The sequence below is a fragment of the Hylobates moloch genome, unplaced genomic scaffold (assembly GCF_009828535.3).
Source record: "Hylobates moloch isolate HMO894 unplaced genomic scaffold, HMol_V3 SCAFFOLD_10, whole genome shotgun sequence".
Taxonomy (NCBI): domain Eukaryota; kingdom Metazoa; phylum Chordata; class Mammalia; order Primates; family Hylobatidae; genus Hylobates; species Hylobates moloch.
The window spans coordinates 105480563-105497572 of record NW_026652285.1 but is presented as its reverse complement, the minus strand read 5'-3'; positions in this window follow the sequence as shown (position 1 = coordinate 105497572).

Here is a 17010-nt window from a genome sequence, read left to right as displayed (position 1 = left end):
ACAGAGACACCATTACATACACAGACACACACAGAAAGACACACACAGACACACAATCACAGATACCCCCTCCTGGCCACAGAGACACACCGTTACACACACACATACAGAAAGACACACACAGTCACACAATCACACACACCCTCCCCGCCACAGAGACACACCATTACATACACAGACACACACAGACTCACAATCACACACACACCCTTCCCGCCACAGAGACACACCGTTACATACACAGACATACACACACACACACGGACATACACAGACACACACACAGACACACAATCACACACACCACCTCCCCGCCACAGAGACATACCATTACACACACAGACACACATGGAAAGACACACATACAGACACACACACACACCCTCTTCCTGCCACAGAGACGCACCATTACATACGCAGACACAGACACACAGAGACACAGACACACAGACATACACAGAAAGACACACACACACACAGAAAGACATGCACCAGACACACAAAGACACACAGACACAGATACAAAGACATAGACATACAGACACACAGACATGCACAGAGACATATGGAGACACATGCAAAAACACACAGAGAAAGACATACAGAAGTGTACACACAGACACATAGACCACACAGACACACAGACATGCGTGCAAACACACAGACATGCAGACATGCACACACAGACAGACTTGCAGACATGCGCACAAACACAGACGCACGTGCACAGACTTAGGCAGCCCAAATTCAGCACCTGGGGCATAAGTTCCTGGAGGGGTGGCCACCTTCAGCCCCTGCAGTGAGGTCCTGAGGAACCTTCCCCTTAGATGAGGGATCACGGAGGAGGTCTCTTCCGGAGCCTGGAGGGAGGCCTCAGGTGGTCCTTCCACCTTGGCATCCCAAAGTGCTAGGATTATAAGCATGAGCCACTGCACCTGGCCCCAGCATCATTTATTGAAGAGACTGTCGTTTCCACCTTGTTTCTTGGCATTTCTGTCAAAAATCAGTTGACCATAAATGCATGGATTCACTTCTGGGCTCTCTATTCTGTTTCATTGGTCTGTTTGTTTTTATGCCAATATCATGCTGTTTTGATTATTATAGCTTTGTAGTATATTTTGAAGTTAGGTAGTGTATTGTCTCCAGCTTTGTTCTTTTTGCTTAAGATTGCTTTGGCTATTTAGGGGTCTTTGTGGCCAGTTAAAATGGCCCCGACTGATGTCTCCTGAGCCTCTACAGTACTTTAGGTGGGGAAGTACTGTGGCCCACATATCCCAACAGGCTGTGTGTGGCACCTGACAGTGCTTTGTGCCACTGTGGAGCAGGTGTTACTCCCTCATACGAATTTTAGGATTATTTTATTTATTTCAGTGAAAAATGTCAATGAAATTTTGATAGGGATTGCATTGAATCTGTAGATTGTTTGGGGTTGTATGGACATTTTAACAATATTAATTCTTCCAATTCATGAACATGGGATGTCTTTTTTTGGCACCTGATCTCAGATATGGGATAGCTTTCTAATTATTTGTATCTTCAATTTCTTTCACAAATGTTTTATAGTTTTCAGCATACAGATCTTTCATTTCCTTGGTTGGATTTATTCGCAAGTATTTAGCTATCGTAAATGAGATTGCTTTCTTGATTTCTTTGTTAGGGTATAGAAATGCTACAGATTGTTGTACGTTAATTTTATATCCTGCAACTTTACTGATTTCATTTATTCTAACAGCTTATTGGTGGAATCTTTAGGGTTTTCTATAAGATCATGTCATCTGTAAACAGGGACAATTTAACTTCTTCCTTTCCAATTTGGATACCTTTTATTTCTTCCTCTTGCCTAATTATTTTGGCTGAGGACCAACTTGTTGGGTTTGTTGTTGTTGCTGTTTTTTGTCTGTGTCTTTTGGTGTTTCATGTTGCTGGCTTTTCCAGCACGCAGTCGCAGATATATCAGGCAGAAAGAAAACCCAGGGAACTCCTGTCATGTCATTCTTCAGGTCCCAAGGTCCCTACCTGGTCTGCCTTCTTCTCTCCACCTTTTAGTGTTTGATATACATACATTTATGTATGTAGTTATATATGAATGTGTAATATCCAGGGAAATATACAGGGCTTTTAACTGTCCTTAGTGTAGGGCATGGGGACAGGTGCATCTATTGTACCTTGCCTGGAAGTGGAAAAATCTTCAAGAAGTCAATTTATCACCAACTGGCATGACAGAACTCCTGGTTTAGTGTCTACCTGTCCCCACTAAAATCAATCACCATGCTATCAGGCACTCTCTTCCCTGTGTGCTGTGTACTGGGACCTGAAACACCGCCCAGCACCCTGAGATTATAGGAAGTCTGAGGGGCAGGAAAGAACGAACACGGCTTCTTATGTGCCCCACCCAATAATCCCAAGTCAAGCACGGACCTGGGAGCTGACATGACAAGCTGCAGGTCAGGCAGTTCTATTACTTAAGCCTGGTTCTTCCTGACTCCAAAGGCCAGGCGCCACCCCATGCTCCTTCCCAGCAGAAGCTGCTTTTCACCGGGTCAGGAGGACAGGATGGCTATTCCTGACCGTTGTACAGCAGTGCCATATCTCCTAGTTTCCAAAACATTTAATGTGTTGCTGTGGAGGCCCGGCAGCTCTGAAGTAGCCCCATGCACCCAGGAGAAACCGGGCCTAGGTAGGGGTGGGGTGGGGTAGGCTGAGACTTCCAGTATCCCACGTGGGCATCCCATTGCTGAGGGCAACCGCCCCTCCCTGCAAGGGAGGGGAAGGAGCAGGGAGGCACACCCTTCCTCCCTCTGCGTTTCACTGGAGATGACCTGCGTCCGACTGTGGTTGCACGTGGACCAGCCCAGAGGGACTGGAGTGACTCTTCCCGCAGGTGGGGCGCAGGCTGCCTGGGCACAGGGCCTCGGGGCAATCCCTGCGCCCCGCCTCCCTGGGGAATTTCCAGGGGCCGTCCCGCTGCTTGGTGAGCTGGGGGTGTGGGGGACCACAGATGAGGCAGGTGCCTAAATTGCTCGGGCGGAGTCCGGCTGCTCTCCCCCTCCAGGCCCCTTCCTGTGTCCTTGGGCCCCTCGGGTCCCTGCACCAGGCCAGCAGCGGTCGGGTGTCAGAGGTTCAAGTCCAGGCTGACTCCTCAGATGCACTGACTTTGCCCAGGAGGGCTGGGGAGAGGGCAGCCCCAAAGTGTCATCTTTGATTATTCTTTGTCCCCAAAGCCAGCCTTGGGCATGTGCCCAGCACAGGGAGAGCTGCTGCCTCCACGGGCTTGAGTCACTTTTGCTTCCTTGCCCCTCTCTGCTCTGTTTGGTTTAAAAAACAAAAACCCACACCCGTTGGCGAGGCGAGGCGAGGCGAGCCTTGACCCGCCCGCTTCCGCCCCTGCAGCCTCGGGCGCCGTCCTCCCACGTAGCCACACTAGGGATGCTGCGGGCGGAGTGGGGACCAGACCTGAGTGGGTTCTGGGTTCGGCTTCCCAGCAGGAGCAGCTGGGACATCATCAGTCGGTCAGGTGACCCAGTATCTGAGCAGGACTCTTCCAGGCGGAGGTGGGGCCACCCCTCTGCTTCCCACAGCTGCCTTCTGCTCTGGGAGCAGCCCTGGCTGAGAATACAGTGAAGTAAGGGCTTTGAAATGGTTTTGATTGTAAAAGTAATGTTTAGCCATTCCTTTTTTTTTTTTTTTCTTTTCTTTTCTGAGACGAGTCTCCCTCTGTCACCCAGGCTGGAGTGCAGTAGTGAAATCTGGGCGCACTGCAACCTCCACCTCCCAGGTTCAAGTGATTCTCCTGCCTCAGCCTCCTGAGTAGTTAGGATTACAAGCGCCTGCCACCACACTTGACTAATTTTTGTATTTTTTAGTACAGATGGAGTTTCCCCATGTCGGCCAGGCTGGTCTCAAACTCATATCCTCAAGTGATCCACCCTCCTCGTCCTCCCAAACTGCTGGGATTTTGGCATGAGCCACCACGCGCAGCCATGTTTAGCTATTTTTAAAAGTTGTGAACAGATAATTAAGTCTATTCGCAACATTAGGAAATTTAAGTTAAAATTTAAATGACTCTAGCAAGAATTAGCCTTTAGGTGCCCTGGGTCCCCATCCTCACCAACCCCCCCCCCATCCTGCCGCCTTCTGAGAAGTGTTTTGTAATTTTTCTTATTTATAAAATGGGTTTGATTCAAAACTGACTTTTCCTCTTCACAGAGTCTCACAGGTCCTTCCCCAGGTCCAAGAGGCTCTTCTGTGGCCTGCTGAGGAGTAGCTGCCCAGCCGTGGTAGCACCTCCCATCATATGTTAAGGGACCCCTCCCCAGGGCCACACCTGGCAGAAGATGGCTTATGATGTCAGAAGCTTGAAAGTAGTGTAAACCAAAGATAAAATTCTAAGCCCACCCCCCAGCCATCAGAATGGACCCCTCCTCTCGGCCAGGGCACTCCAAAGTTAACCTGAAAAACTGGTTCAGGTTGTGAAGAGAGGGTGGGGTGGACATGCCTCATTTATGTCCTCTTCCCTTTTGGAATTCAGCAAAGCTGACCAGCAGGAACAGTAACACAGACCTTAAGTCTGATAAGAGGCATTTACAATCCATTCTCTCTGAAGCCTGCTACCTGGAGGCTTCCTTTGCATGATAAAACTTTGGTCTCCACAACCCCTTACCATAACCTAGACATTCCTTTCTAGTGATAATAACTCTTTCAACCAATTGCCAATAAAAAAATTTTGAATCTACCTATAACCTGGAACCTCCCCGCTCCACCTTCGAGTTGTCCCACCTTTCTGGACAGAAGCAATGTGGATCTTGCATGTATTTGATTGATGTCTCATGTCTCCCTAAAATGTAGACAATTAGGCTGTGCCCAGATCACCCTGGGCACGTGTTCTCAGGCCCTCCTGAGAGCTCTGTCTTGGGCCATTGGTCACTCAGATTTGGCTCAGAATAAATCTCTTCAAATATTTTACAGAGTTTGACTCTTTTTGTTGACAATAAGCTCATCAGATTAAAGCTGTTGGAACTTTAAATTACTTTGAGCCTTGAAGGAATGTGATTCTGAGACCCTAGTCAAGCAGCAAGTCGCTGTGAACTTTGCTTCTCCAATTATAGATTAACGCTCTTCCTTTCTTGATTTGTAAATTGTTATGAAAGACTAAATGGCACCAGATGTAAGACCCCTTCCCTTTCTTAGTTACTGACCTTTTGTTATGAATTAACTTCTTTCTTTTCTTGCACCCAACTCAGACCAGGTGGTACAAAAGACCCCATGCCTATCAAATTCCATAAGACAGTGTGTTAAATATACTTTTCCCGAAGGGAACAAGCTATAACCAAACAAATTGCTGCAAGTCATAAGCCAATCTTATGTGGAAAATGTAATCATGCTAAATCTCCTTGTATTTTCCCATTTAAGTGAAGCCCTAATCCCTCCACCTCAGAACACTGAGCCCATTCCTTTAGTGTCTGTGTTTTCTGAGTGGTGGTCCTCAAACTTAGAGTTAGAATAAACTGTATAACATTGGATTTTGAACCTTTCAATTATTTCAGGTGGCAGAAGAAACACACAGACCCCACCTCTTCCTTTGGAGTTCTGTACAGCTTATTTCAAAGGGATTTCATCCTGCCCTTTGTAACCACCCAAGGGGTTCCTCCTGCTCCCTTTCTACATAAAGACCATGCATTCCAGTAAAGAGTTTAATAGAACGAGGCCGGCCACACCGCATGGTAGAGAGAGTTTGTACTCAAATCATCTCATCAAAGGCTCATAGGTAGGGGTTTCTCAAGGCAGTTTGGGGGGTCAAGAGTGGCCAAGTAACAGGTACTGATTGGCTGGGGCAGACATGAACTCATAGAGGGTCAAGGCTGTCCTCCTGCAGGCTAAATCGCTTCTTAGGGAGGTGCAACAGGAGTGTGGTTGGGGGTTCCAGGTAGAACCATGGGTATCAGACCTGCAAAAAACCTGAAAAGATATCTCAAAAGACCAATCTACAGTTGGGGAAATTGCATATTTTGTGAGAGCAGGTCTACACCTCAGCTCCTCCCTCTAGCCTCATAGCTTTTCGTTAGCTTTACACAGGCAGAAGAGTTTTGGGGGAGGCCTGTTGTTATTTAAACTATAAATTAAATGTCTCCCAAGGTTAGCTCAGCCCAAAAGCCCAGGAATCATTAAGGGAAAGGAAAGATGAGGGGCGGGTTAGCTCAGCTCACTCTTCCAGTTTTTCTATCCCGAGTTTTCGCAAAGGCGGTTTCACTTTCAGCGTGGTCATTCTCCTAACCTCTCCTGCTTCCTCAGGTCTTCACCCCAAACCAGCACCCACCCTGCACTCCCAGGGTGTACCCTCCCTTCCCTCCTGCTCACCTGGGCCCAACCCAGGTTCCCCCCAGGAGCTGTGGAAGGGCCCAGTGGTGCCACCTTGGCCTCCAGGCATCGCTCTCCAGCTTCTTCCCTCCTCCCCCCACAGGAACCTTGCCTCAAACGTCAGTCCCGCTGCTCTCTGCTGCACTCAGCCTCTTCCTGGCAAGTGTGCCCCTCCCCTCTTGAAAAAGAAGCCATCACCAGCCTCTCGTGCCCACCCCCATCTAGGCCCCCTACTCCTCTCCAGTCCCGGTGTCTTGGAAGAGCCTGTGGATCACAGGGGCTGGGAAATTCGGCTTGTCATCCCCGCCAAGCAAACGCATGCTCTCATCCAGGGCCCCTCAGTGGGTGAAGGCTGAGCCCCAGTAAAGGATAGATCATCACTGTCAGAGGCGAGTGAACTAGAGCGACTCCATGTTGAGTAGGGGCTGGGTAAAACGAGGCTGAACCTTCTGCACTGCATTCTCAGGGGGTTAGGCATTCTTAGTCACAGGATAAGATAGGTGGTTGGCAGGATTAGTATCACAAGATACAAGTCACCAAGACCCTGCTGATCAAACAGCACGCAGTAAAGAAGCCGGCCAAAACCCACCAAAACCAAGATGGCGACAAAAGTAACCTCCAGTCGTCCTCACTGCTCATTATGCGCTAATTATAATGCATTAGCTGCTAAAAGACACTCGCACCTGCGCCACAACAGTTTACCAATGCCATGGCAACGTCCAGAAGTTACCCTATGTGGTCTAAAAAGGAGAGGGACCCTCAGTTCAGAAAAATCCCCTCCCCTTTCTTGGAAAACTCACAAACAATCCACCTGTTGTTGGGCATATAATCCAGAAATAAGTATAAGTATACGCAGCTGAGACCCAAGAACCCTGTCTTGGGGTTTGGACTGGGACTCCTTTCTGGTAACAATACTAGGGTACCTGGAGCCTCACATCCCGGGGCAAGTGGTGCAGAAGCCGGAGCCATCAGCAGCCACCCCTGTCAGGCTCCTATGTGGACTCCTTGGTGCAGGGCATTTGGTTTACCAGGCCTGAGAGACCCATACCCGAAGCGCTAGCCCAGCCCCATCACCACAGCCCAGCCCCACCACTGCAGCCCAGCCCTACCACTGTAGCCCAGACACACCACTGCAGCCCAGCCCTACCACTGCAGCCCAGCCCCACCACTGCAGCCCAGACACACCACTGCAGCCCAGCCCTACCACTGCAGCCCAGCCCCACCACTGCAGCCCAGACACACCACTGCAGCCCAGACACACCACTGCAGCCCAGCCCTACCACTGCAGCCCAGACACACCACTGCAGCCCAGCCCTACCACTGCAGCCCAGACACACCACTGCAACCTGGCCCACCACGGCAGCCTGGCCCACCACTGCACCCTAGCCCCTTCACGGCAGCCCGGCCCCTTCACTGCAGCCCAGCCCCACCACTGCACCCCAGACACACCACTGCACCCCAGGCTCACCACTGCAGCCCAGCCGACCACTGCACCCCAGCCTCACCACTGTAGCCCAGCCTCACCACTGCAGCCCAGCCCCACCACTGACCCCAACCCCACCACTGCAGCCCAGCCCCACCACTGCACCCCAGGCTCACCACTGCAGCCCAGCCCACCATTGCAGCCCAGGCTCACCACTGCAGCCCAGCCGACCATGGTACCCCAGCCTCACCACTGCAGCCCAGCCCACCATTGCAGCCCAGGCCCTGCAGTTGTTGTCCCTGCTAGGTCTGTGTGGAGGAATCAGAGAGAAAACTCTGGGAAGTGCTAGACACATGGGAGGCCCTCAAGGAGTGCTGCCTGGCACTGGGAACTCTGTTTCTGTGGCGCTTACTGGACAGATGGCTCCTTTGCAGATTTTTATTCCAAAACTAAGCTCCCATCACCCAGTCCTGTCCTACCTACTGGCAGAGCTTGTCCCTGGATCCAAGCTGTCTCCTCTGCACCAAATCCGGTGGCCTCGAGTCCCAGCTCTGCTTTGCAAAGGGGCTTTTCAAAGCCCTGTCTGCCCTGCTGTGAGATGGGGTCACCCAGCTGCCCCCCGGGGGGGGGGGGGTGGTGTTGCTGATGGAGCAGGTGAGGACAATGCCAAGAGCTGCACGTGGTCTGGCTTTCCCAGGCTGGATGTGCCCCTCTGATCCTCAGTCTCCCCACATGGACAATGGGTGATGCCGACCACCCACACTAGGTTTGCCCCGGAGTCAAAGTGAGCTCCTTGAGGACAGGGATCTGACCCCCACACAGGGCCCCCCAGGTTCTGCTTGAGGAGGCGCCAGGCAGTTCTCCCGGAAGGCAGGGGGTGTCTTCAGAGCTCTCTGGGTTGAGTGGGCCTAGGCCATCGCTGCCTCTGCCCAAGTCTTTCTAGAGGCTTCCCAAGTACCAGAGCTGCCCTGGAGGGCCAGGGTTATCGGAAAGCCCAAAGGGAGAAAGTCAGAGAGACACCAGCACACCCGAGAAGTCCAGGGCCTTGGGGACACCAAGGGTGAACTCTGTGCTGTGAAGGGCAGGCCTGGCCCAGAGAGAGGGAGCCTGCGGAGGAGACGGGAGATCTCTCGGTACTCTTCCGAGGAAGCCCCTGGATCTCCCACTGTGTTCTGCTCTCCGGGGCGTGCAGGTGTCAGGATGGTGCCTGGTACAGCTGGTTTTGGGCAGAAGCCACGCCCGTGGCCTGCACGTTGGGTGTCTGCATGTTGGGTCCCTGCTCTGCAGCCTCAGCAGGTACTGTGACGGGGCATGGCTGGGCAGGGACCTAGCCAGCTCTTTTTCTCAGCTGCCTTCACACGGCAGGGTTTGCTTTGCACATTACATCCCTGTGAACATACAGGTGCGATTAGTTTGCTGGTTTGTGGCAGGGTGGTTTTCTCTTCTTCCTAAAAATGGCTTTAGTGGATTTTTAGCTTCCCAGGTTTCGTCTGAACCAATGACTTGGAATTTAAGACAATGGCTACATGCTTTTGACTCGGTTTGGGATTTGTGATCAAAAACGGTTCTTGGTTCATTTGTTATATGGCTAGAATATGACATGACTTTTCGTGTGTTTTAAAAAATATAATGAGGCGGCGGCTGCGTCCACATCGACCAAGACTGGAGCGAAGTTTAAGGAAGGGACAGAATCGCCGGGGAGTGCCCTTGTTGTTGCTGGGGGACTCCCAGCCTTCCCTGTGGCCCGAGAAGGAGAAGCAGTGGCTCTGTGAAGCAGGCATGGAGAGGAGAAAACTGGAGTTATTAGCATACCCTAGTACATCTTACAACTTTCCCTTCCATGTTAGCACTTTAGTGCTGGAGTCTCAGTTTTCTTAACATTGAGACAATAAATGTGCGTTGTGTCTTGTAGATGGCATAAAGAGTAAATAAGAAGTTTCAGCGTTGTTCTGGAAAATGTTAGAATAAGTCTCCACTTGGGTTGTGTATTCTGCTAGTCCAAGTGGACAGCAACTTCCTGCTACCTTCCCTCCATGAAAACAGCCATGCAGACAAGTCTCTCATCTGAAGAACCAATTAGATTTAGCTAATTAGAATTAATCCTTGCTTTCCTTGCCATCATCTGTAAAATAGTTTGATGGACAGACCACTTTATACCTTTGCAATACGGTCTCTGTGGGCAAAAAACAAATATCTGTAATGCAGACAGGAGGATGTGAAAAGTTCTGTTGCACGTATTTTTTTTGTTGTTGTTGTTTGTTTTTTTGAGATGGAGTCTCACTCTGTCCCCCAGGCTGGAGTGCAGTGGCGTGATCTCGGCTCACTGCAAGCTCCACCTCCTGGGTTCACGCCATTCTCCTACCTCAGCCTCCCGAGTCGCTGGGATTACAGGCGCCCGCCAACACACCTGGCTAATTTTTTGTATTTTTAGTAGAGATGGGGTTTCACCAGTTGCATGTATTTTTAATTCTGTGGCTGTCACATGATAGAGAATGGAATTGAATGGAGATTTCCCTTTTGCTTCTTAGGGTTGGAAATATTCCCATGAAAATGTTCAGATTTGGAATTTGAAAGCTGCCAAATGAATCTTTATGTATAAATCCTTGTTAGTGATAGATTCCATAAGTGAGACTTTTATGTATTTTGGGTGGGAGCCTACTGGCATATATTTTTAAATGTTCATATTACTTAGAATCTCCAATAGGAAGTCTCTATTTGAAATAGTTGAATCAGTGTTCTCGTATTTTCCTTTCAGCAAGATCTGTTAGGTTTTTACCCCTTCAAAAATAAGTTTTATTTCATCTGCAAATTGCGGCAATATTATAATGATCATAAACTATGTAAGGAATGTTATATAGGCTTGTCAGTTCCCATTTATCTTAACAACAATAAATATCACCTTTCTTCTTTTTAAAATGACACATATTTAGGCTGGGCGTGGTGGCTCACGCCTGTAATCCCAGCCCTTTGGGAGGCCGAGGCAGGAGGATCATGAGGTCAGGAGATCCAGGCCATCTGGCTAACATGGTGAAACCCTGTCTCTATTATAAATACAAAAAAATTAGCAGGGCTTGGTGGCAGGTGCCTGTAATCCCAGCTACTCGGGAGGCTGAGGCAGGAGAATGGTGTGAACCCGGGAGGTGGAGCTTGCAGTGAGCGGAGATCTCGCCGCTGCACTCAAGCCTGGGCGACAGAGCAAGACTCCGCCTCATAAAACAAAACAAGGCCGGGCACGGTGGCTCACACCTGTAATCCCAGCACTTTGGGAGGCCGAGGCGGGTGGATCACGAGGTCAGGAGATCGAGACCATCCTGGATAACACAGTGAAACCCCGTCTCTACTAAAAATATAAAAAAATAGCCGGGCATGGTGGCAGGCGCCTGTAGTCCCAGCTACTCAGGAGGCTGAGGTAGGAGAATGGCGTGAACCCGGGAGGCGGAGTTTTCAGTGAGCCGAGATCGTGCCAGTGCACTCCAGCCTGGGTGACAGAGCGAGACTCCGTCTCAAAAACCAAACCAAACCAAACAACAAAACATATTTAAACACTTAGAAAATAAAGTTAACACTTACTGAAGTCCTGGTACTACACTCTGCTAGTACTAAAAGGAAGCAGGTTGGAACATATATATGGCCTATCATTTATAACAGAATTAACTTGTCGAATGTCTATAAATGATTTTTTTTTTTTTGCAAAGGAAAAAATTGATACTGGAAAAGATTGTTGTGCATAGTTATTAGTCATTTGTAAGCTCGCTTAAGTATTTCTTAGTTCAACATAGACATTTTTTTCTCCTTACCATGCATTTTTAAAAATAGTCTATTACTTGACTTTGAACTTAAAGCTTTAATCATAATTTCTCATGTATACATAGTTCTTCTGATGGTAAGCTGGATTTGAAGGTAGTGGTTTCAGCATTTCTTAAGTTGGTAGCTGAGGGTATCAGGCATCAGTTCATGCAATAATACAAAAAAATGTATATCCTTTGCTTGCCAAGGGGTAGAGTGATGTGCATTTATCTGTTTTCTGTTCTGTAAGTCTAGACTTTCAAACTGTTTTGTAAACCAACCGTTGGGAAATTTGAGATTACCTTATAACTTAAGACTCTGTGGTCTCTGGAATCACCCTATCTGTTTCTTTTCTGCGTAGGTATTTATAACATTGCTGTTTGACTATAGTGTGCACTCTGAAATGTTATCAGTGGAAATTAGTTTGAGTTTCGTTAATGCTATTTCACCAGTTGGACATAATTACTTCTACCAGTGTAAATGACACTGATGCCCGCAGAGCTTCCAGATCTTTCCGACTCAACTACTAGGTCAATTAGTTTGCATAATAAAACTTGGCAGTTTCTACAAGCCTATTATGACAAACCAGGAACTAATTCTGTAATGAAAAACTATCCATTCTGAATGATAGGGAAGTAATTATTTGCTGCTGCTGTGCTTTGTAAATTTTGAACATGACATTATACTCTGTGCCTACTAAAGGTATCCTCTGGAGTTTTTTGAGAGGAGGGAAACTGGAAAATTAAATTGTATTTTTGCCAGAAGACTCTTACTTGCATGTGTCTCAGGGTCTTCAGTTTTTCTAGAAGTTTCCATATCCAAGGTTCAGAGTTCATGTGAAATACTTGTTTGGAAGAAAAAATCCTTCATTCCTGGTATTCATTGGATTGGAAATCTGCAGCAAGTTTAAAATTACTATGTGGTTTTTCTGTCTTATACTTAGCTCTCTGGCTATTGAACTTTTTTTTCTTCCTTGAAGTTAGCTTCAAATTTGCTTCTATGCTAAATCACTTGTAAATATTCTGGATAGGAACTATTTGAAATAGTAATTTGTTAAAAGAAATGATAAAATGAAAATGTTCAAACTACAGAGATTTTAAAATGCCATAATGATCTTGCAAGACTAACTTTAAAATATACTATAAATGATTATTATGATTTTGGTGGTAATGATCCCCCACACACAACCACTATGAAGAAATAACGCCACATTTTCCGCTATTGTACCAAAAAGATAAAGATGGTAAACATTGATCAAGGTATTTGGTATTGTCAAGGTGTGCATATTCTAAAGAGTTAAATGCCAACTCAGCAGCACTGGCTTCCTGGCTGGTCAACCATATGAAACCTCGTTCATTTCTCCCAATACTGTGATGTTCATACTTCTACAATCTTTCCTGTCATGACTTTAACTTCTACGTTTCATTAACCATTCCTGATGTTAGTTCTTAGAGCTTCTTCTTTTTTTTTTTTTTTGAGATGGAGTCTCACCTTGTCGCCCACGCTGGAGTGCAGTGGCCCGATCTCGGCTCACTGCAACCTCCGCCTCCCGGGTTCAAGCGATTCTCCTGCCTCAGCCTCCCAAGTAGCTGGGACTACAGGCGTGGACCACCATGCCCAGCTAATTTTTGTATTTTTAGTAGAGATGGGGTTTCACCATGTTGGACAGGATGGTCTCGATCTCTTGACCTCGTGATCCTCCCGCCTTGGCCTCCCAAAGTGCTGGGATTACACGTGTGAGCCGCTGCCGATTCTTAGAGATTCTTAAGGCAAAAATAAAATGATTTAATTCTGAAAAAATATAAATAAATAAATAATTAAAAATATAACGAATCTGGAGGACTGCATGGTGTCCTATAGCATGATGGTTAAAAGCTTGGGCTTTGGAACCAAGTCGGCTTCGAAATTGCAGCTTTGCTGCTGCCTGGGCCACTGGACCTTCTGAGCCTTGTTTTCCTCCTATGTCAAGTGAGGTTGGTGACTTGTGCTCCCGCTCAGGGGTTGAAAGAGATTCTGCAGCCTCTGGAGCTGCCCCTCAGTGCATCATCACTGGGTCTGCTGTTCTCTGTACCTGCCTGGGTGGAGATTTCTGTGACTTCTCAACAGAAGTGGCAGTCTCAGGCGAATGCTGTAACAGTGACCATCCCTTGAGGTGCCTGTTTCTTGCTCTGTTTTTATTTAAAGATCTGTGGAAATGTTGAATATGAAAAATGAACTGCAATATTCGGGATGAAAATGGACTAGGCTAAGTATTCCTGATTTAAAAAAAACTTTTATCTTAGGTTTAGGGGAGCATGTGCGGGATTGTCATATAGGTAAACTCCATGTCTTGGGGGTTTGTTGTACAGGCTATTTAGTCACCCAGGTAATAATCATAGTACCCGATAGGTATTTTTTTTTTTATCCTTTCCCTACTCCCATGCTTCACTCTCAACTAGGCCCCGTTATCTGTTGTTCCCTTCTTTGTGTCCAAGCGTTCCTGATTAATGAGCCTAAAGAAATAGTGAAAGAACAAGCAAAACAAATCTGTTCTCTTTCCTGCTACCCTCTCCCCCATGCCTCCCTCTCTCTAGAAAACAACGGTTTTAATCTTGGCTGCACATTAGAGTCACCTAGGGTGCTTTTAAAATTCCCTTTGCCAGGCGCCACCCTTGAATGATGTGATTTAGTTGCCAGGCGCCACACTTGAATGTTGTGATTTAGTTGCCAGGACCCAGGTGTCAATATTTTTTTTAAGAGATAGGGGTCTTTCTCTGTTGCCCAGGCTAGAATGCAGTGGCGTAATCATAGCGCACTGTAGCCTTGAACTCCTGGGCTCAAGAGATCCTCCGACCTCAACCTCTTGAGTAGCTGGGACTACGGACACGTGCCACCATGCCTGGTTAATTTTTAAAAAGTGTTTGTAGAGATGAAGTCTCACTATGTTGCCCAGACTGGTCTCTAACTTCTGAGCTCAAGCGATTTCCTGCCTCAGCCTCCCAAAGTGCTGGGAATATAGGCGTGAGCCACTGCGCCCGGCTGGCATCAGTATCTTTTGAAGTTCCCCTGATGATTCTACAGAGCAGCCGCAGTTGACAACCATTGCCCTGGAATCATCGTCTTCACTCACATTTCATTTTTACAATGACTGTAATTGGAAAGACACATTTGGTCATGAGGAATAGGAAATGGACAACTCATGTCTCATACAAATCACAACAAGTACCTCCCGGTGGAAGCAGCAGGCCTCTAGGAAGGTTCTAGAAAGAACAGGTCCCTGTGTTTGGAGCTGTGCTCCTGAGCAACTGCCTGGCTGGGGCACCCCTGCTCACTGAGTGGTCACTGAATTTCACACACTGCTCCCCAGCTACGCTTTCCTCCTTCATGCTTCCTTCTCCTTGCTTGACTGGACTCCAACCAGGAAGGCTCTTTTTCTTCATGATTAAAAGAGTAATAAGTGCTCATGGGAGAAAAATAAAGTCATATAGAAGCAGACAGGTTGGGTGCGGTGGCTCATGCCTGTAATCTCAGCACTTTGGGAGGCCGAGGTGGGTGGATCACTGGAGCTCAGGAGTTTGAGACCAGCCTGGGGAACATGGTGAAACCCCATCTCTACAAATAATGCAAAAAAAAAAAAAAAAAAATTAGACAGGCATGGTGGCGCTCACCTGTAGTCCCAACTACTCGGGAGGGTGAGATGGGAGGTTCACTTGACCCTGGGAGTTCGAGGCTACAGTGAGCTGTGATCAGGCCACTGCATTGCAGCCTGGGTGACCCAGCCCGACCATGTCCCAAAATAAAATAAAATAAAATAAACATAAACAAGGAAGGAGATGAGCAGAAAGTAACCACCCAACCCCAAAAGCTCCTCTACCTGGGACAGTAGGTGGGGGGAGTGTGGCACCCTGGAGCCAAAGGTCCCAGGCTCCTGTCCCGCTCACTACAGGCCATCTCTGCTCTCTAACCCCAAGCCTGAGTTTCCTTGCCTGTAAAATGGAGAGGACAGCAGAGCCTGCCCCTGGGCCTGGGAATGAGGAGTAGAGGAGTAAAGGAGTCGGAGCATTACCGGCACGTGGGGTGGCAGAAGTGCTGTGTCCTGTTTTTACACACATGCGCAGCTGTAAAACGGTTTTGTTTTTTTTTTGTCTTTTTTTTTTTTTTTTTGACGGAGTCTCGCTCTGTCGCCCAGGCTGGAGTGCAGTGGTGCGATCTCGGCTCACTGCAAGCTCTGCCTCCCGGGTTCACGCCATTCTCCTGCCTTAGCCTCCCGAGTAGCTGGAACTACAGACACCCGCCACCATGCGCAGCTAATTTTGTGTGTGTGTGTGTGTGTGTGTGTGTGTGTGTGTGTGTGTGTGTGTTTACTAGAGACGGGGTTTCACCGTGTTAGCCAGGGTGGTTTCAATCTCCTGACCTCGTGATCCACCTGCCTCGGCCTCCCAAAGTGCTGGGATTACAGGCGTGAGCCACTGCGCCTGGCCAAAAGGTTTTTAAAAACATGAAATGAGTCATTCTGTGCACACCATTTTGTTGTCCCGACTTTGTGCCCAGGGTTGAGTTTGCCAGACGAAGGACCGCCAGTCAGCACCGTGGGCTCAAGAGAGGGCAGCCTCAGATTCTCAGGTGGCCTGGCTCCGGGCTAGCCCCAGTGTCCTGGACAGTGCCCAGACCTGAAGGCAGCAGGGACCCCCTCCCCCACACTGCCCAGAGTGAAAGCTCCAGAAACAGCTCAGGCCCTGAGCCGGGAATCACTGATCCCTAAAGTGGAGTTACAGAACTTTCAGGGCTATGGGGAGGATGATGAAAGGGGCTCGGGGCGGCAGCCCCATTGAGTCAAGGGGGAGTGGCCAGCTTTGACATTTTATCCACAGGAGGCTTGGAGGGGCAAAGTCCCATTTCGCTTCCATCTGGCTTTCCCGCCGCTTGCTCTGTGTGCCTGGTTTTTTGTTTTTTGGGTTTTTTTTTGAGGGAGTCTCGCCCTGTTGCCAGGCTGGAGTGCAGTGGTGCTATCTCGGCTCACTGCAACCTCTGCCTCCCGGGTTCAAGCGATTCTCCTGCCTCAGCCTCCCGTGTAGCTGGGATTACAGGTGACCGCCACCAAACCCAGCTAATTTTTTGTATTTTTAGTAGAGACGAGGTTTCACCATGTTGGTCAGGCTGATCTCGAACTCCTGACCTCGAGTGATCCGCCCACCTCGGCCTCCCAAAGTTCTAGGTTCCTTGTGCTTTTAACTCCTTGCCTTTCGGAGTCGCCGTGCTGAAAGCACTGGAGACTGGCAGTGCTCACCAGCGCCCCCAGCTGGTAAGTATGGCAGTCATCGAGCCTGGGGGCACGGAAAGCACCACTGGGATTTCTCCCGGCTGAGGTGGGCAGGTCTCTCCTCTGCCCAGGGCGCTGCCGTGCCCCCAGAGGGCTTTGGGAAATGCGAGTTGGCTCTTGTGGCTGTTCCTATGCCTGGGGAATTTGG